Raw genomic sequence first — 21,310 nt, 5'->3', positions numbered from 1 at the left:
TAATATCCTTAAGGATAACCCGGTCATGTAACTCAGTATGATGTTAGATCCAGTTTCGCTAAGGAAACTGGGGGTGGATGGTTCATGTAACGGGAAGTTCTCAGAAGAATGCTATATGTAATTTTCTTAGGGATAACCCGATCATTACAAACAAAGTGATAAACACTACATCCCCACGGTGATTTCCGAATACTCTTTTGCTGAGATGAGATTCGATCACTTCTTTAGATCAATCTTCCCTCACAAAACTCATATTTGGTCAAACCTTTAAACAGTTAGGACCAAAGCCAAAATCCCCTCTCGATTCCTTCCATGAACGAGAAATCCACAAATTGAACGATCAAACCTTTAAACAGTTAGGATCGTCTCAAGTCCCCATTTGGTCAAACCTTTAAACAGTTAGGACCAAAGCCAAAATCCCCTCTCGATTCGTTCCATGAACGAGAGGTCCACAAATTGAACGATCAAATAGGATCGTATCAAATCCCCACTTGGTCAAACCTTTAAACAGTTAGGACCAAAACCAAAATCCCCTCTCGATTCCTTCCATGAACGAGAGGTCCACAAATTGAACGATCAAACCTTTAAACAGTTAGGATCGTATCAAACTCATATTTGGTTAAACCTTTAAACAGTTAGGACCAAAGCTAAAATCTTCTCTCGATTCCTTCCATGAACGAGAGGTCCACAAATTGAGCGATCAAACCTTTAAACATTTAGGATCGTATTAAACTCCCACTTGGTCAAACCTTACTACAATTAGGACCAAAGCCAAAATCCCCTCTCGATTCTTTCCATGAACGAGAGGCCCACAAATTGAGCGATCAAACCTTTAAACAGTTAGGATCGTATCAAACTTCCACTTGGTCAAACCTTACTACAGTTAGGACCACAACCAAAATCTTCTCTCGATTCCTTCCATGAACGAGAGGTCCACAAATTGAGCGATCAAACCTTTAAACAGTTAGGATCGTCTCAAGTCCCCACTTGGTCAAACCTTTAAACAGTTAGGACCAAAGCCAAAATCCCCTCTCGATTCGTTCCATGAACGAGAGGTCCACAAATTGAACGATCAAACCTTTAAACAGTTAGGATCGTATCAAACTCCCACTTGGTCAAACCTTACTACAGTTAGGACCAAAGCCAAAATCCCCTCTCGATTCTTTCCATGAACGAGAGGCCCACAAATTGAGCGATCAAACCTTTAAACAGTTAGGATCATATCAAACTCCCACTTGGTCAAACCTTACTACAGTTAGGACCACAGCCAAAATCTTCTCTCGATTCCTTCCATGAACGAGAGGTCCACAAATTGAGCGATCAAACTTTTAAACAGTTAGGATCATATCAAACTCCCACTTGGTCAAACCTTACTACAGTTAGGACCAAAGCCAAAATCCCCTCTCGATTCCTTCCATGAACGAGAGGTCCACAAATTGAGCGATCAAACCTTTAAACAGTTAGGATCGTATCAAACTCCCACTTGGTCAAACCTTACTATAGTTAGGACCAAAGCCAAAATCCCCTCTCGATTCTTTTCATGAACGAGAGGCCCACAAATTGAGCGATCAAACCTTTAAACAGTTAGGATCGTATCAAACTCCCACTTGGTCAAACCTTACTACAGTTAGGACCACAACCAAAATCTCTTCTCGATTCATTCCACGAACGAGAGGTCCACTTTTGAACTGAATAATCAAACCTTATGACAGTTAGGATTATTCAAACCCGTCCAGATTCTCTAAGTGGAGATCCCACTTTGAGTTTTCTTTGCACCAGGAGATAGAATATAAAATTCTTCCTCTCCATCATCGGGTTTATCTCTACCAACAAACAAGAGACCAGGAGATAGAATATAAAATTCTTCCTCTCCATCATCGGGTTCATCTCTACCAACAAAAAAGAGACCAAAACACTCCGATGAGTATATGAGTATAAACTGCATCTCCTTGAACCTCCCATCGGGTATATGAGGTTAAACTATTTCCCGAACACTCCAATAGAGCATATGAGTATAAACTATTTCTCCATTCTTTGACGGCAGTTCAAATTCAAGACTTCGATAACGGCCACGCGATAAACGCAGCACCGGAGGAATTTTAGCTATTCTACAAAGCACTGAAAAGGCTAAAAGATGAAGAAGTCAAGAATTGAAGCCATTTTATAGACCATGTTACGCAACTTCCTCAACAAAGTACTGAAGAAATTGCAAGAAAAACTTATCATATCCAAAGTGTCCTAGACTCCTCCCAAAATAAAAAAATAAAAAATGATGATGATGAGTCTGAGATACTTTGGAGGGGGTATCTGTAGGCGTCAAAAAATGCTTACAGACATCCAAATACTACTCAAGGCAAAGAGAAGATGATAAAGGCCGCTCTCTTAATCAGAAGGGGATGATTCAAAGGAAGCGAAACAACATGGAAGAACAATATACACACCAACAGGCAGTACATGGCGGCTAAGGCGCGGCAGCCCATGGTGCCGCGGCTAAGGCGCGACAACCTATGGTGCCGCGGCTAAGACGCGGCAGCCTATGGTGCCGCGGCAATTACAGGAGATGCTGGCGGCGGTTACAAGACAGTTGTATGATGATTTTTTGAAGCCCACGTGGCAGCATATCAGAAATAGAACGTGTGCTGACATGGACAAGCAGTTAAACCATTGAAAAAAGTGTTAAAGGTCGTGGGAGAAACAGTTTCAAGCAGGATGGAACGTGCTGGTAACCACCTCCTTCTGGCCGCGGCAGTCCACACTACGTGCAATAGCCGCGGCAGTGTTGGCTGCCGCGGCCAAAATAGGGTTCATCGGGTCAGTTGTTTCGCCTCCATTTCAACTGTTGTGCACTCATACCCTTATAAATACCTCCCTAGACACGAAATAAAGGAGGGAGGGCAGATTGGAGCAGAGAAGGCTTGAGCTTTGTTGATTTCGAGGAAGAAAGAGAGAATTTTCACCCTTTGACAAGCATCGTTTGGTGATTCCTAGCAGATCTAAGCCTCAGACTTGATCTTAAGAAGAGTGATCGTCTTACTTTGATAAGATCTTCACTTCAAATTCCTACTTCGATAAACGAAGGAAGAATCACTAAACCCCTCACGATTCAATCAGAATCCGTGATTCGGTGGTCCACGGGCTAACGCACCCCCGGCACAGGCAAAGATCCCACGCAAGCAGCGATCCAAACAACGATCCTGCGTTTGTTTCTAAGGAGCTTGTAATTTAATTTTTATTGTAAGGAGTAGTTTTACAAAGTACGAAGCTTACTCTTTTGCTTTCATTGTAATCGATAAACAGTTATAATGAATTCTACAACAGAACCTGTTCCTGACGCAAACACCTGGCAATAATCTTTTGAGCCTGTTCTCCTTGAGAGATTAGTTGTCTATAAGAACGGCATTCTGCAATTCCTATTCGGACTAGGAGGTCGGTTTGCAAGTTGTGTCGACAGGTCTCCACTAAGGTAGATTGTGTCATACCTGTCGGACATCGCAGAGCCATGTTTCGAAACCTTTTGACGAAGGCTTTGACAGACTCCCTCTTCTTCTGCTTAGTGGCGAGAAGGGTATGGATGGAGACTTCTATATCCTCTTCGAAGAATCTTGATAGGAAGAGTCTCTCTAGATCCGCCCACTTTTGGATACATCCCGCAGGCAGTTTCCTGAACCATTCAAAGACAACTCCCTTGAGGGTGCCAATGAACAATCGAGCCAGTATGGCATCGTTTGATATCACATTCCTAGTCTGTGATTTGAAATGATAGATATGTTGGTTCGGTGATCCCGTACCGTTAAAAGTTTGTAGCATCGGGACTTCAAACTTTGGAGGATAAGGGGCAGCATCCCATTCGGTAGGATAGGGTCTGACAACTCCCTCGTCTTGGAGCTCGCTTCTGTTGGCAATGGCATTGAGGCGGGCTTCCAATTCTTCTATTTTGGCATATTAGAGATTTTGCTCGTTCTCTGTCTCTCTTCCTTCATCAGAGAAAGATTCCAGGTTGTGGGCTTCTTGATTAGAAGCCGCATCATCAACCACTGTTCCCTTCCCTTTGCTTGTGTGAGGTCGGGATGAAGACGCTTTTCCTCTCTAGGAAGATTGTTGCCTAGGTGGCGAATCTGTCTTCTGAGATTTGTCCTTGTCTGTGACGATTTGAGTTAACAGGGCCAGGAGTTCATCGAGGGTCTTCTGCTGTGATTTGAGCATGATCTCCTGCTCATCAACCCTCTTTGAAAGATCTTCAGAATGTTCTGTCATGTGGGCGAAGCTCTCATGCCCAACAAAAGAACTTGATGATTGGAACTCCGCAATGGCTGAGTGTTCGTCATCAGAATTAGTTCCTCTGGCTAAACTCTGATAGTTGATAGGAGGAATGGCTCCTGTTTGAGTCTGAGTACGTTGGTAGATTCCTTCAAACTCGTTAGTGATTTCTCTGACGCTTGGAGAACGATCTGTCTCTGACTCGTCAGAACTAGGGGTTGATGATCTCCCTCTGCCAACCATGTTAGAAGTGACTCCAAGGTATTCATCCTCTAAAGTCTTCTTCATGTGAGAATGTCGTCGATTATTGAGCAAAACAACGTTCGTCGGTCGGTTGAACATCGACAGCCTTTCCCGCAAGTCAGAGACTTGGGATGAACCTCTCACAGAGCGTGAGGGTAGAGATGGAACCCCCTGTCTGTTAAAGGATAGGACTGGTTCTTGGCAAACATGAATTTTAAATCCATGTTGATCATTTTGAACACGACGAATCACATCGCGGTCTAAAGAAGGAACACGAGGGTCGTGTTTAGCTTGATTAACGCAAGACCAAAGTCTGCGTTTTGCTAGTGAAACGCAGTCCTGCGATCTGCGTTCGGATTCTGAAACACACTCCTGAGAATTGCATTCAGTTTGTGAAATGCACTCCTGAGAGTTGCGTTTTGGTTCTGGGACGCACTCATGAGAGTTGCGTTCAGCCAGATCAACACAGGTTTGATGTCTGCGTTTAAATGTTGGAACGCACTCCTGAGAGTTGTATTTTGGTTCTGGGACGCATTCCTGAGAGTTGTGTTCAGCCAGATCAACGCAGTTTTGAGGTCTGCGTTTTGATGTTAGAACGCGCCTCTGAAGGCCGCATTTTGGTTCTGGGACGCACTCTTCAGAGTTGCGTTCAGCCAGATCAATGCAGTTTTGAGGTCTGCGTTTTAATGTTGGAACGTGCCTCTGAAGGCTGCGTTCTATCTGGGAAACGCACACCTGAGGGTTGCGTTTAGCTTGGCTTATGCAGAGCTCATGTTGAGGCTCGCAAACGCAGAGTTCGCGTTGATTGGAGGATCGGCTTTTTTGGAGTTGTGCCGAAGTTGAGTCTTCTCCTTTAGAGAGGGGACTGTATCAACAGTGCAACCCCCATGGGAGATAGTCTTTAGATGAGTTTGCCACAACTTGAGCTTTAGTCTCCTCGAAAACTTTGTGGATCTTGCGCATAGCCTTAGGGCTAAGGGATCCGGAGGAGAGTGCTTTCTCAAACTTGGCTTGATCAAACTCTACCACGAGAGTTTCGACCGTTGTTCCAGCGAGGTTGACGTCGGATTGCGCCACCACTTCTTCATCAGAGAAGCTAGTCCCCAGCGGAGTCGCCATCTTTTGTTTGTGGAAAGATTCGATGTAAAAGAAATGAAAGAAAAATTGATTTGTATTCCTTCTATCTCAATTACTATTTGGATTCCGATTACAAAAGAGAAGAGAATGAATTTGATTCTCCCCTTTGTTTAAAACTGGGTTCTTCACGATGGCGATGGAGTGCCTCCCTCGAATGCTCGCGTCGAGTTTGCTCTCCGTTGATGATCCGATGTTTTGCTTCACTGGAATGATGTCTTCTCCTCACGATTCGACGTTGTGGGGAACTTGCGTGGCAAGTTTTAGAACTCTGGACGAGTTGATAACTCTGGACAAGTTGGAAACTCTTGAAAAAGAGTTGATTTGAACCGAGGATCGGTTCTCAAGCCAAGGCCGAAGGCTTCAAGGAATGCTCCAAAGGATGAATGCCGATCTCTCAATCTATGATGCTCCAAGATCTCCCCCTTTGCTGCCAAGATGTTCCAATAGACCGAACCCCTGAACTGAATTGATTTTCAGTTATTTATAGAGGATTAAGGGGTGTAACTACCCCTTAAATCGCTCCTAAGTGGGGTGTAACCGCCCACAAATCATAGGAAACAGTTCTAAAACTGTTCAAGGGATTAAGGGGTGTAATCCCCCTAAAATCTCTCTATAATGGGGTGTAACTGACCCCATTAAGTGGAGATACGGTTTTAAAACCATTCAGGTTCTGTTTGAACCAATCAAGCACAAAAAACACAGATCTGACCCCAGCTTTTTGATGTTGCAACGCGGGTCTGACCCCAGCGTTTCAATATTGACACACGGGGAGAACCTCCGTGTTTTGGTATTGCAACGCAGGTTCGACCCCTGTGTTTTGTTGTTGACACACGGGGAGGACCTCCGCGTTTTGTTGTTGACACATGGGGAGGACCTCCGCGTTTTGTTCTGGGAGTTTGGAATGCGGCCACGAGCTATGCGTTTTGTATCTGGGACGCATAGGTGAGCTTCGCGTCTGAATTTGAAGAGACTGTCGATTTGTTGTCTCTTTTGCGTTGCAAAAATCACCATCTTGTAATCTTCATCTTGGCTCCTTGAAAATATAAAAATCTTTAAATTGTAACCTTCTGGAAGTCGTCAGATTATAACCTCCATCATCGGCGTTTGATGGGGGATCAACTATCTATCGTGATTTTTAGACAGCCTACAATTTAATGTATTTGACATGTTTGCTATGTATTGTCCATGTTGTGTTTGAGAACCTTTAGTAGTTCATGACTTAGTGGCCTCGTGCGTCATGAACAGACTTAGTGAGATGTGTGAGTGTGTTGACTGAGTTTAGATGGTGAACCCGAGTTTCAATGAGGATTATGGTTGACTTAGAAAAACAAGAAGAGTTGGGATGGGGAAGTTAATGTTCATGCGATCGGATGTGGTTGTTGATGTATCTTCCAGATTCGCACCAGTGACCTGTTTCGTCCTGGGGTTGGTTTGTTGGACAAAGTGGCCTGTTTCGTCACTTTGATCCGTGACATGTTTCGTCACCTGAGCTTTGCCTGAGTTCGGACCAGGCCAAGATCGAATTGCGTGTAGTCTTCTAGCCGCCTGTTTCGTGGGATTGGATGCACGTAGGGGATTTGTGAACAGTCAGTTATCCGATGATATGAGCGTTGATTCTGTGTGAGATGTGACCAATGACTTGTTATAGAATGGATAGTTATATGACCTTATTATGAATTCTTGTGAGATGTAGGTTAGTTGTACTTCCTTTCCATACATAGATCATGATTAATATTTAATTATCTACAATTTGAGACATAAGGTATATATATGAGGGTTTCATTGTTTGGATTATTTCGCTCAACGTACTACGTCTCTTGTTGTAGATTTTTAAGTATTAATTTCATCTATTTGTATGACATGGTTACCTGAATGATTATTCTGATGGCTAGCTACATGATCGACTTGTTACTTGATTGATTTTGTGGAATTTCCAGTTGCACGTTCTTTTGTCATTTCGGTTTTCGTATCGTTTTTTGCTTGGATTTTCGATCGTTCTATTTTCTTTTGTGGGGTCTTGTCGTGTGCCATGCACGCTGACGTACACCTGTTTTCTCTGGTATACGTCAGACTTAGAAGAAGAGCAGATCCATCTTGGAGATACGCCAGAGCCGAGTATTCTCAGCAGGAGTGTCTAGCGGACGGAGCAGAAGAAGAAGCCGAAGCTTAATTATTGGTCCTATTTGTTTTTGTAGTTCTTTCTTTTCCATTGATCGATATAATTTTGTATCTCTTCAGTATTCATTTTTTAGTTATGTATAAGGGCATGTTTGACCTGTATTTTTATGTCTTGGATGATATTCATTTGTGATATGTATTATTTTATTCTGTGTTGTTCATTATATTCTTGCTATCTGTGATCGGGGACTTGTGACTTTGCATTGTATTTATTTCTTGACGCTTAGTGTATTAGGTTGAGGAGAAATGTTTACTTTTATTTATACTTCTCAATCTAATATGTCGCGAGCTTGTTCACGTTCTGGTTCCCCTGTATTTTGGGAAACGGGGCGTGACAATTTCACTTAAACCCCTTGAACTTTGGGATGTTGCATATAAATTTTATGAACTTTATTTACTAATATAACCCTCTAAACTTGAGGTGTCTCACAAAACCACCCTCAGTTTGTAACTTTTTTCACCGGACCTCTACATATAATTTGAAAATAACTAAAATTTTTTTGAGATAAAAAAATTCCAAAGTTTGTTATTTCTCATTTACAAGCAATACACCACTTCTATAAAATTTTTGATTTTTTCCTCTCAATGAAATTTAGATATTTACAAATTGTAGTACAAGATATGGTGAGAAAAGTTAAAGTTCAAAGGAGTTTCGTGAGACAACACAAAGCTTAGGAGGGTTGTGTTTTATGTGCAACACCCCCTATAGTTTAGGAAGGTAATGTGAAATGAACCCAAACTTTTGACTAGAATGTGACGAAATACAATGCAAATCGATTTGGCAACAATAAACGCGTGATGCACAAAGATCTTTTACCGATATGATCTATATGATGATCTGTTCTTATCTGCACATACAGAAGAAATTCTTTGTCAAGTTGTTTAAAAATCTTTTCTCCTTTTTTTAAACTCTGCATTTAGCTGTGTCACGAACTTCGAATCTGCCGTACACCAAAGGTGGTAGCCTTTTACACCCTTTGCATATCCCAAGAATATAGCCTTCTTGACTCTAGCGTTAAGCTTTCTCTCGTTGACGTGATAATAGGCGGTACACCTGAAAATCCGGAGCCTCTCATAATCTGCATGCTCCCCTGACCACACCCTATAGGGTGTATCACCATCCAATATAGAATATGGAGAACGGTTCACAATATAATAAGTTATAGCCATCACTTCTGCCCACCATTCCTTTCCCAATCCAACATAAGATCGCAAACTCATTGCTTTCTCCCGCAATGTTAGTTTTAGCCTCTCTGCGACCCCATTTTGCTGTGGTGTAGATCTGACTGTCCAGTGTCTAGCAATACTCTCCTGATCACAAAACTCCTTGAAAGAATCATCTGTATATTATGTACCGTTATCAGATCTTAGTGCCTTCAATTTCTTTCCTATCCAGTTTTCAATCATCGCCTTCCACTTCTTAAATATCTCGCATACCTCTTCTTATGCTTAAGAAAATAAATCCAAGCATACCTCGAATGATCATCTATGAACGAGACAAAATACCTAGAACCACCCTTCGAAGTTGTCTGAGCCGGACCCCACACATCTGTGTGCACATAGTCTAATATACCTCTGCTCTTGTGATTGTTTTTCAAGAATTAGACCATGTGCGCCTTTTCGTATACACAATCCTCACAAAAGTCCATGAAAGGTTTCTTCATATTCTTTAGCAAACCTTCCTTACCAAGCAGATCTAGACCATTCTCTGACATGTACCCAAGCCACCTATGCCATACCCGAGTGTGCCAACATGGGTCTCCACCACTTCCTTCAATTCCAACCACTGCATTTCCCGTCACCGTCATACCTGAGAGAGTGTATAAATTACCATGACGAACACCTTTCATCACTACTAGGGAGCCCCGAACAAGCTTCTTCACTCCGTTCTCTGTAATAAGCCTGCAACCACCGGAGTCCAATGCACCAACTGAGATAAGATTCTTCCGCAAATCAAGAACATGCCTCACATCCGTCAATGTTCAGACCATCCATCATGCATCTTGATCTTAATATCACCTAACTCCACCGTTTTATAAGCATGATTGTTCCCCATCAATACGGTTCCACCATCAATGATTCTGTAGGTAGTAAACCACTTTCTATTTGGGCACATGTGGTAAGAGCAACCCGAATCAAGATTCCACTTCCTGGAGATATCCTCGTCACCCGTGATGACATAGCATTCCTTCTCGCTCCCTTCTTCTAAAACACAGCTCGCTTCTACAGTCACATCGATGTCCTTCAGATCTGATATTATCCTATCGAACTTGTTGATGTATTCCCAGATTGATGAGCTCTCCTTCATCTTGCAAGTATACAATTTAGGTTTTAAATAGATCCGGTTCGTTAGATTCTTCATCATGAAGGTGCTCTCTAACTTTGACCACACGCCCGTAGCCATTTCCTCTCCATCTACCAAGAAAGCTACATCCCTCTCAAGGCATAGGAGAATCGATGCCCGTGCTTCCAGTTCTAGCTCCTCCCAATCCTCATCAGATGTATCCTTGTGCTTCTTCTCCTTTCCAGCTAAAGCCTAGTGCAATTTCTGCGAAATCAACAAATTCTTTATCTGCATCCTCCAATAGAAAAAATCGTTCTTCCCATTAAACTTTTTAATCTCGTACTTTCTAATTTTAACTGTCTTGCTAGTTGACGCCATCCTCCGCTTGATTAATAATCCCTTCTCTCTAACCAATTGCACTGATACTAATTGTTGGGTGCAGAGTCACGCCCTCACACCGCGGAAGCGATATAACCCGAGAGTAAACCCTGACTTTTGTTTTCACAAAAGCTCAAGCTAACCTATATATTCCAGTTTCGCGAAGGAAACAAGAAAAAAAGTAAAATATCTCAACAAAGTGTGATATACACTCTTACTTTCATCAGTTCTAAGACTGAATTGTCGAGGGAACCTACAAGCAATAGCCAACAACGAGAAAATAGTAAAGAAACGAGATGTATGTGGTTCGGCAAACTTGCCTACGTCCACGGGGAAGGGAAGGGGAGATTCCACTATGAGGAGAACACTGACGATTTGTACAATCCACAAGCTCGTATCAAAAGAATAAGACTTGATTTTTACCCAAAAGAAGTTGACCTCTCTTTGTAAAATCTCTCCAAAGCTCTCTCCTCAAGATCTCTCTTTTCTAGCCGCCAAAGAAACCATTGTTTTCTTCTCTTAACAACCGACTAACCCTATTTTTCACCCACAAAACCCTAGAAGAAAAACGTCTCGGTATTTATAGCAAAAACACCAACTGAAAGGGTGTTTCGTTTTTTCGCTGCACAAAGTCGGGTGGGCCTCTCGGGGTGAGCCCGCTGAACTCAGCGCGACAACACTTCTTGTGCTTGTAGTTCACGTGCTTTTGGCCCCACGTTCACAGGCTGCAACTCTCACTAATTTTTATTTAAATAATAATAATAATAAGTACATATTACATGGTGTTCTTCCTTCTTATCCTTAGACTTTTCTAACACAAAGCGACAGGTGCACTGAAAAGTGAGGTGGGAAATTTTTTCCGAATCTCAATTAGATCCTAGCAATGAAATATGACAAAGCGGCGTTTCTTGGCTTTAATTTGCCACTTAAAACAATTAACAAAGTCTTAAGTCGTCTTAAGTGGTTTGAAGACTCTTTTAAAAAAATGACGCACATGTGAACGTATTTAAAGCTAATGAAAGAATTCTCACTGGCCGCTCTGGATGAGGATTAAAAACAACTTATTGGCGTTTTCCTCTGGGTTTACACTAAAAAATCCCTAGAACTTTCAGTATTTTGGACTAAACCCCAATATCTTTCAAAATGGCATTAAATCCCCAATAACTTTTTGGAATTGTATAGAACCCCTAATCTAAGTTTCCGTATTTTGTAGATAACCCCCATAAATTAAAACCAAGAAACAGCATAAAAAGCCATTCAGAAATGCATTGGAGGTACGGTATAATTTACCCAAAAGGTATTGAGGGTCTTCGGAAACGTTACTGGGGACTTCAAATTTAATGCGATTTTGAAAGTTATCGGGGGTTTACTCCAACACCCCGAATGTTCCTGGGGTTTTGTGTAGTTTACCCTCGTCCGCCCTCTATAAATACTAACCTTCACTCGTAAACCATCTTCCATCATCCGAGCAAAACTCGATCTAGCTTAGCGCTCCATTTCAACGAGCAAATTAACAACCATCATGCCGTCTCTCAACCCCAAAGCCGACGCATACAAGCACCTCTACATCTCTCGCAACCCCGACGGTTCTCTCACCAGAAACTACCTGTTCCCCTTCACTCCCCCAGCAACCGACCAATCTTTTCCCGTCCTCCATGCAAGGACGTCACCTCCAACAAGAACCATCAACCCTCCATACCGGATTCTTCTCCCCAAAAACCCGCGCCAAACTCCCCCCCGAGAACTCCCGACATCCTCTACTTCCACGGGGCGGCCCTTGTATCCTCTGCAGCCGGCCATCGCCCCTGTCCACGACTTCACCGGCCTCGCTCTCCGCCGACCTGCCTGCTCGCGTCCGTCATCGTCGAACACCGCTCGGCCGCCCGTAGCACCAGCCTCCCCGCCGGCTACGACGACGCGGCTCGACGCCCTCCTCTGCTGCCTGCGACCGGCCCGACCCGTGGCTGAGCGCCACGGCGATTCTCTAGTCTGTCCTCATGGGCAGCAGCTCCCGGGGAACATCGCCTACCACCTATCTCTGTCCGTGATGGCTCGTCCATTCGACACGGCCCCGTGAAATGCGCGGGGTCGTGATGGACAGCCGTTCTTCGGGTGGGAGAGGAGAGGATCGGGTCGAGGTGAGAATTGCGAGACAGGTTCGTGCCGACCGCTGTGCGGACCTATTGGGAGCTAGCTCTTCGGTCGGAGCGGATAGTGATCACGAAGTAAGTAACCCGAAGCCGTATGAAGACAGGGAGGGATGGGGAGGTGGTTTGTGAGGGGGTATCTGGGGGACCCGCTCATTGACAGGATGAGGGCGATGGCGATGATGATGGAGAGGGGAGGGGTGGAGGTCGTTGCGTTGTTGGAGGAGGAGGGGTTCCACGGTGCTGAGATGTTTGATGACGGGAAGGCTGAGGCGATGGTGGATGACGTTAGAGATTTTGTCTATGATATATATAAGGGCTTGTGAATGCGCCTAGAGCTAGCGTTTCAATAAATATTTGTCATTTTGGTGGCGGTTTGTTGGTAGGATGGTGATAAAACGGATAGAAACAAGGTTTGTTTATGTTACTAGCTAGTACGAGTACGTGCGTAATTTCTAAGTTATTGTAATAGCTAGCAAAGGGGTCGGATGAAAATAATTAGTACACGGTTTTTTTTTTTTTTTTTGCTGTAGCTAAACCAAGTCCAATCTTGCTATATATTTATTATTTGTGAAGTAAGAACTAGCTAGAGAAACTAATATACTGAGATCTAATAACGAGGTGGGGAGAGAAATAAAATAAGAGAGAAGATACAAAAAGAACTAGCTTTGTATAAAAGAGAGATATGGTGTGTGTATTTCTATTTGCGCTAGCTACAGCGCGCTGAGAGTTACCTAAAGAAATTAATTAAATGGTAAAATTATTTTTGATATCCACTGCTTTCTCTATTCAACAAGCGGTATTAGAGCTGGCAGTCAAGGATCGGTTCTTTTCTACTGTGATTCGGTTGAGATTGATTTGAAGAACGAAGTTCGTGGGCAGTTCATGACTATGAAATCAAACTGCGCGAAGATGTTAATCAGAGCAACACATGTCATGATGATGATAAATCTAGCAAATACTACCTCTGTGCTCAACAAGTGTTATGTAATCAGCATATATAGAATAATCCAACTATTGAAATTGAGGATAAGGATAAAACTTATTACGAGTTAGATTTGTGAGTGGTAATAATCACCACGTCAGATTTTAAAGCATATAAAGTTGAGGATAAGGATAAAAGGTGATGAGTCAAATTAAACGTGAAGCATGAAAAGGAACCTATCCGTCTCCATCACCAACTTTATAGTTCTTTTACTTTTCCTCGAGAACAACCGTAGACAATAAGCCACGCGCGCCTGCAAATTAATTTCAAACAAGACAAATTAAATCAGACCAAATTCTCCCGCTATAACTTACATCCACAGATTGAACAGTACTACAGCAAAATCAGCAGGCAGCAGATCGACAGCAGAAGAAGCGATATTTCACGAGTGGGTGACATTTCTGTAGGATAAGGGAATAGGTAAGCTTGAGAATAGGTAACCTAGAGAATAGGTCAAATAAATGACCAAATCAAAACAAATAAAAAAAAAATAACGTTAACAAGATTATTTGCAATAATAGTTTTTTTCCCTTCTCTTCACAGTCTGCAGTCCAATCTTGCTTCGCAACTCTATGAACTTCATACGACCGAGTGGCTTAGTTAAGATGTCACTACCACATATTTACTCTAACGCAACGGTTCAAAACCGTTGTGCTAGCCGTGGAACCGTCGCCCTTGAGCAAGTGCGACGGTTCTCAAACCGCCTCATATGCTACCGTTGCCCTACCTCTATTGTAACAGTTTTGAACTCTATTGCGACAGTTTTTTGAATCGTTGCCCCCGCATCTAACGCAACGGTTTTAACATGCAAGCAGCTACAGTAACGGTTTTAATAGGATATAGCTATGGTTTTGATAGAGCTACGACGACAGTTGGAGCTATTGCAACAGTTTTAAAAGACCTAACGCAACGGTTTTAGTAGGCTATAGCTATGGTTCTGATAGAGCTACAACGACAGTTGGAGCTATTGCAACAGTTTTAATTGACCTAACGCAACGGTTTTAGTAGGCTATAGCTATGGTTTTGATAGAGCTACGACGACAGTTGGAGCTATTGCAACAGTTTTAAAAGACCTAATGCAACAGTTTGGATTGAGCTATCGCAACAATTTTGATCGAGCTATCGTAGCGGTTTTGATAAAGCTATTGCAAGAGCTCCGATTGAGCTGTTCTTGGTTTCCTACGTCAAAATAATATAGTATTCAATTAACTGGACAATCTTTTTAAGAATATGACCAAGTCAAATTTTAATACACAATATAAACGTAAAAATGTTGAGCATAATCAACCATAATGATAAGTGCTAACATACATCAGTATAGTATAAAAACTACAAAGTATTAAATCCACACTACCAATATTTCAACTCAGAAAATATCATACCGAACTAACATTCAAACAATGTACATCAACATTTGATTACAAAATATGAAACTTCTCGGTCAAAGACTATATTCTCTATTTGTTTCCAAAAACTTGTTCCTCAATGTCAAATACTCACTAGGAACCTGTCAGTATCAATCTCAGTCTTGGCTTACAAATCATCACCCATCCGGGAGTTCATTGGTGGTCTCTATCTGCTACTAACAAATCTGATCGTACACCTAAAAACAAGTTATAAACATTGTACATAAGAATCATATGAAGCGAAATGAAAGAACTAAAACTTACAGGAGAAACTAATATTTTTCAATGATAAGAAGTTTCCTTAAAGAAGTTAGGAAGATAATCATATTAGGTGCCCCAAGAGGAATACATATCCTCACCTCTCTCTTCTGATAGAATTCGCACTCGCTTGAACATTCTCAATTCTCTGTGGAATTAAAGTTCATGTCAATTTCATGTGACAATATTTGATATTTTCAACTTATTAAATCACCAAGAAAATGCTCTATCAATTAAGACAAACCAAAGTAAAAATGTGAATGAATAGCATGCCACAGTACCACTACCACATATTTGCTCTAACGCAACGGTTCAAAACCGTTGCGTTAGCCATGGAACCGTCGCCCTTGAGCAAGTGCGACGGTTCTCAAACCGCCTCATATACTGCCGTTGCCCTTGTTAGCCCTTATATTTTGATGATGTTTTTACAACCACCATTATCGGTACTAATAGCTTATTAAGTGAAAATATAGTAAATTCATTTATCAAGCTCATTAGTGCCATTAATGGAGGATGGATGGAATATATGCTACAACGAAGATATCCAAAGGAGGAGGAGGCCAAGAGATGAAGCAACGTTATTTCAAGAACGACAAATTCGATCAAAAGCTTCATCCGATTCAAGCTATATCAAAGCTCAAGTATATTGCTCTCTATATGAGGATATTAGCTTTCTTTTGTTTTTCTCTCTAGTGCTAGAATGTAGGCAAAGAGTTACTGAGTTTACTTGAAGCTATTGGGAATCACACACACGTTTTTAGACTTGTGCTTTTAAGCGTTTTTTTCACAAAATACTATTTTTCACAAGTATTAAAAACATTTTACAAAGTTTCAGAATTTTCAGAGGTCAAATAAATATTTTGTAAATATTTCAAGTTGGTCAAAAATCATATTTCAGAAAATATCAGAAATCGGTCGACCGGCCCGGTCGACCGATCCGATTTTTAAACGGTCATTTACATCGTTTACTGTGCTTTCACTTGTTAGTGTTTGGCACAGTCTGTGATGAGGGTCTGAAGAAGAGATTATTATCTCATTTGGGAAGATTTGTTTTTGTTTTAAAATGATTTAAACTTTTCTATATAAACCCCCCAGACCTCTTCTTCTTCCTAGCCCTAACGTTTGAAAAACCAGAGAGCTTTTTCTGTTTCCTGAGTAAATTTTCAAAACTCTGTTTTTCTCTCTGTTTCAAGTGTGATTCACCTCCCAGCTTCAGTATACCTTCTCTTTGCTATAAGGGCTGTGTAAAGAGAGGTTCTTGCATTTCTTTCTTCTGCTGTGTGAGTGAGATCCGTGGAGATCTACTGTGAGGGAGTGTGATCTGTGAGATCAAACTGTGTACTGAGAGAGATCTGTGGAGATCGCTATGTAGACGAAGTTCCGGCTTCCAAACCGGGTGTGTAGTGGATTTCTCCTTGAGAGTGGGGAGCGGGGACGTAGGCCAGAGGGCCGAACCTCGTTAACACATCGCGCGTCAAGGATAACGAACTCCTAACCTTATCTCTCTTACTTTTATCGCATTTTTGTTTTGTGGTTTGCTTGTGCTGATTTTTAATTGCATATTAGAGCCTCTTGACCCTAATCACCCCCCCTCTAGGGTCCAACAATTGGTATCAGAGCTTGGTCTCTATATCAGTTTTTGGTTTAACAACCTTAGAGAAAAGATCTAATGGAGGCCTCTTTGAATATGCATATGTTAGAAGGACAATCCACCACTAGACCACCTCTCTTCACAGGGGCAAATTTTGCTTATTGGAAGGCTAGGATGAGAATTTACCTTCGTTGCATTGATCTTGACATCCTAGGGCTTATAGAAAAGAAATATGTAGAGAAGTCCAAAGTTGAGAACATGTCCGATGATGAAAGGCACCTTGCCAATCTAAATGCTAAGGCCATGAACGCCTTAATCTGTGGTCTTTCCCCCAATGAATACAATAGGGTTTCCACGTGTGCAACCGCATACGAAATTTGGCAAAAATTATGTGTCACACATGAAGGAACACCCCAAGTTAAAGAATCTAAGATTAGTGGACTCATTCATTATTATGAGCTATTTAAAATGCTTTCTAATGAATCCATTGATGCTATGTTTTCCCGCTTTACTAATATCATCAATGAATTACATGGTCTAGATAAGCAACTATCCATTCAAGAGATGAACTACAAGATACTTCGCTCCTTAACTCCGGCGTGGGAGCCCAAAGCCACGGCCATTGAGGAAGCTCATGACCTCACTACCTTAGCTCTTGATAGCCTTATCGGAAAGCTCAAAGTGCATGGAAGAAGCTCAAGGGAAAGGAGAAGGAGGAAGTGCCATCACGTAACGTTGAGGAGCCGTCACCAAAATTAAAGACCATAGCTCTCAAAGGAGCTAGTGACAACTCATCTTCATCGTCAGAGAGTGAAGTCGGTTTTTCTAGAGAAGTGGCTCATCTCTCTAGAAGAATCTCTAGACTCATAAAGATGAACAAAAAATTTAACCCCCGATCTAACAACAAGTTTTCCTCTCGTGTAGGTAAATGTTTTGAATGCAACGAACCGGGTCACATCGCTAAGGATTGCCCCAAGCTCAAAGAAAAGTACATGAAGTACAAGAAGAAGAAGGCTATGTATGCCGGATGGGAAGAATCCGAACCAAGTGACTCGGATAGTGATGAAGAAGGAGCCAAATTTGCTCTTCATGACCCAAATGTTTGTTTCATGGCAAATGAACATGAGGTAATATCCGAGGCCGAAAGTGAATTTTTTTATATGCAATGTGACATAGCTATGTCTTTAGAAGAGTTGAACTTTGAATTTAAAAGAATGTCTAAAGAATACTCTTCTTTTAAAAAATTGCATGCCTCTTGTGATATTAAGCTAGAACAACTAACAACCTCTCTTGCTCTAAAAGATGAATTGCTAGGAGATCTCGATTTTGAGAACAAGCAATTAAGATCAAAGATTGAAAGATTAGAAATTGAGGGTTGTAGAACTAGACCCACTCATGCTTATGCCAACTACAATCATCATGGTAGAAATAGGTTTCATGGTTCCAACATTCGTACATACAAAAGAAATTTTGTATGCACCTATTGTATGAGACATGGACACATTTCTACTCATTGTAGAATTAAAGACAATGAAGATTTTTATGGTTTGATATGGGTACCCAAAGGTACCAAAACTACTAACCACCAAGGACCCAAGACATGGGTACCTAAAGCTACTACATCTTCATCTTCTTCTTTTATAGGGAACGTCACGACAACGACGTAAGGAGATGTGGTACCTTGATAGTGGTTGCTCACATCATATGACCGGCAACAAAGAGTTATTTGCAACCCTATCAAGGATTGAAGGAGGCAAAGTCTCCTTCGGTGGTGGTGAGAAAGGTAAAATCATTGGTATCGGGTCTATTGGTAAGAAACCCTCACCCATCATAGAAGATGTTTATTTAGTAAATGGTTTGAATCACAATCTTCTTAGTATTAGCCAATTAAGTGATAAAGGTTTTGATATTTCTTTTAAACCGGATAAATGCATCATTAGTATGGATGGAAAAATTATTTTTATTGCAAATCGCAAGTCTAATGTTTACATTTTTGAGATGAATGAGTTAGTGAATCAAGATGTAAAGTGTCTTGCGGCAATTGATGAAAATCCTTGGATTTGGCACAAGAGACTTGGACATGCAAATATGGAGCTAATCTCAAAATTATCTAAGAAGAATCTTGTGAAAGGGCTACCTAACTTGCACTTCATAAAAGATACAATTTGTGAGGATTGTGCCAAAGGTAAACAAACAAAATCTTCTTTCAAATCCATTCATGAGGTATCAACTTCTAAACTTTTGCAATTACTTCATCTTGACTTATTTGGTCCTATGCGTGTTACCTCTCTTGGAGGCAAACACTATGTTTTTGTGATTATTGATGATTTTTCTCGTTTTACATGGACAATATTTCTTGCTAAGAAAAATGATTGTTTTGAAGAATTTGCTAATCATGTTAAAAGAATTGAAAATGAAAAAGATTTGAAAGTTGTTAAAATAAGAAGTGATCATGGTGGTGAATTTCAAAATGAATTTTTCTATGATTTTTGTGCTCATCATGGTATAACTCATATGTTTTCCGCTCCTAGAACACCACAACAAAATGGTGTTGTTGAACGGAAAAATCGCACCATACAAGAGATGGCACGCACTATGCTTAATTCTTTTGATTTGCCAAAATATTTTTGGGCAGAAGCCGTCAATACGGCTTGCCATGTTTTAAATCGTGTTTTGATTAGACCAAAGCTTAAGAAAACCTCTTATGAACTTTATTATGGAAAAACTCCTTTCATTGGCTATTTTTGTGTCTTTGGTTGCAAATATTTTATTTTAGATATAAAAGATCACCATGATAAATTTGATTCCAAAATTGATGTTGGTATTTTCTTGGGTTATGCACCTCGAAGTAAGGCTTATAGGGTCTTCAATAAACGAAGCCTCGTTGTTGAAGAGTCTATAAACGTTACTTTTGATGAGACTAATGTTGACTCTTAAGTTGTTTTGCCTAGGAAGGATGATGATGATGATATTGAGGGAGGATTGGACTTGTTGCAAATCAATGACACTCCCTCTATAGAAGCTCAAAAGGATGTAGATTGCACAAATGCTCAAGATCAAGTTGAACAACCTAAAGCTTGGAAATTCACATCAAAATGATGATGATATTGAGGGAGGATTGGACTTGTTGCAAATCAATGACACTCCCTCTATAGAAGTTCAAAAGGATGTGGATAGCACAAACGCTCAAGATCAAGTTGAACCACCTAAAGCTTGGAAATTCACATCAAATCATCCAAAGGAACAAATCATTGGGAGCCCTTCAAAAGGAGTTATAACTCGCTCAAAAGCCTTGAGTGAATGTGGTAATGTTGCATTTCTATCTCAACTAGAACCTAAAAAGGTTAATGATGCTTTGAATGATGAATTTTGGGTTTTGGCTATGCATGAAGAATTAAACAATTTTCAAAGAAATGAAGTTTGGAAGTTAGTTCCTAGACCTAACAATGCTAGTGTTATTGGTACAAAATGGGTTTTTAGAAACAAACTTGATGAACATGGCATTGTAACTAGAAATAAAGCACGTTTGGTTGCCCAAGGATACAATCAAGAGGAGGGCATAGACTATGATGAAACCTTTGCACCGGTTGCAAGGTTGGAATCTATTAGGATGTTTTTGGCATTTGGTAGTTTTAAAAATTTCAAACTATTTCAAATGGATGTCAAAAGTGCTTTCTTAAATGGTTTTATAGAAGAGGAAGTGTATGTTGAGCAACCCCCCGGTTTTATAGATCATGCTTTTCCTAATCATGTTTACCGGGTACAAAAAGCTTTATATGGGTTGAAACAAGCTCCTAGGGCTTGGTATGCTCGCCTCTCTAGTTTTCTTGTTGAAAATGGTTTTTCAAAAGGATCTATTGATAACACACTTTTTGTGAGAAAAAGGAAAAATGATTTCATTTTGGTTCAAATATATGTGGATGACATTATTTTTGGTGCTACTAATGAATCCTTGTGCAAGGAATTTTCTAAAGTTATGCAGGATCACTTTGAGATGAGTATGATGGGAGAGCTTACATTCTTTCTCGGGCTCCAAGTCAAGCAAACTAAGGATGGGATCTTCATTTCACAAAGCAAGTATGCGAAGGAATTGGTGAAGAAATTCAAGTTGGAGAATTCTAAGCATGCGCCTACTCCCATGAGTACTAGTGTTAAGCTTGATGCGGATGAGAGTGGTGAAGATGTGGACCAAAAACTATACCGAGGTATGATAGGTAGTCTTCTTTATCTCACCGCTAGTAGACCCGACATCATGTTTAGTGTATGTGCATGTGCACGTTTTCAAGCTTCTCCAAAAGCATCTCATTTAATTGCGGTTAAAAGGATCATTAAGTATGTTAATGAAACTTTTAACCTTGCCAAGAAGCACTTCTTTTGATTTATATGGTTTTTGTGATGCCGACTTTGCCGGATGTAAGGTAGATCGCAAGAGTACTAGTGGAACAT

General features: G+C 41.0%; 1 long non-coding RNA gene across 1 annotated transcript; it reads right to left on the bottom strand.

The window, feature by feature from the left end:
- On the bottom strand, positions 14,928 to 15,419 carry LOC109836022. Its single transcript, XR_002245782.1, has 2 exons — positions 15,375 to 15,419; positions 14,928 to 15,212 (listed from the first exon to the last, which is right to left on the bottom strand). It is a non-coding gene; the product is annotated as an uncharacterized LOC109836022 (long non-coding RNA).

The sequence above is a fragment of the Asparagus officinalis genome, chromosome 4 (genome assembly GCF_001876935.1).
Source record: "Asparagus officinalis chromosome 4, Aspof.V1, whole genome shotgun sequence".
In the NCBI taxonomy this organism is placed as follows: domain Eukaryota; kingdom Viridiplantae; phylum Streptophyta; class Magnoliopsida; order Asparagales; family Asparagaceae; genus Asparagus; species Asparagus officinalis.
Note: the sequence above shows the minus strand (reverse complement) of the source record. Positions and strands in the feature narration are given on the sequence as shown.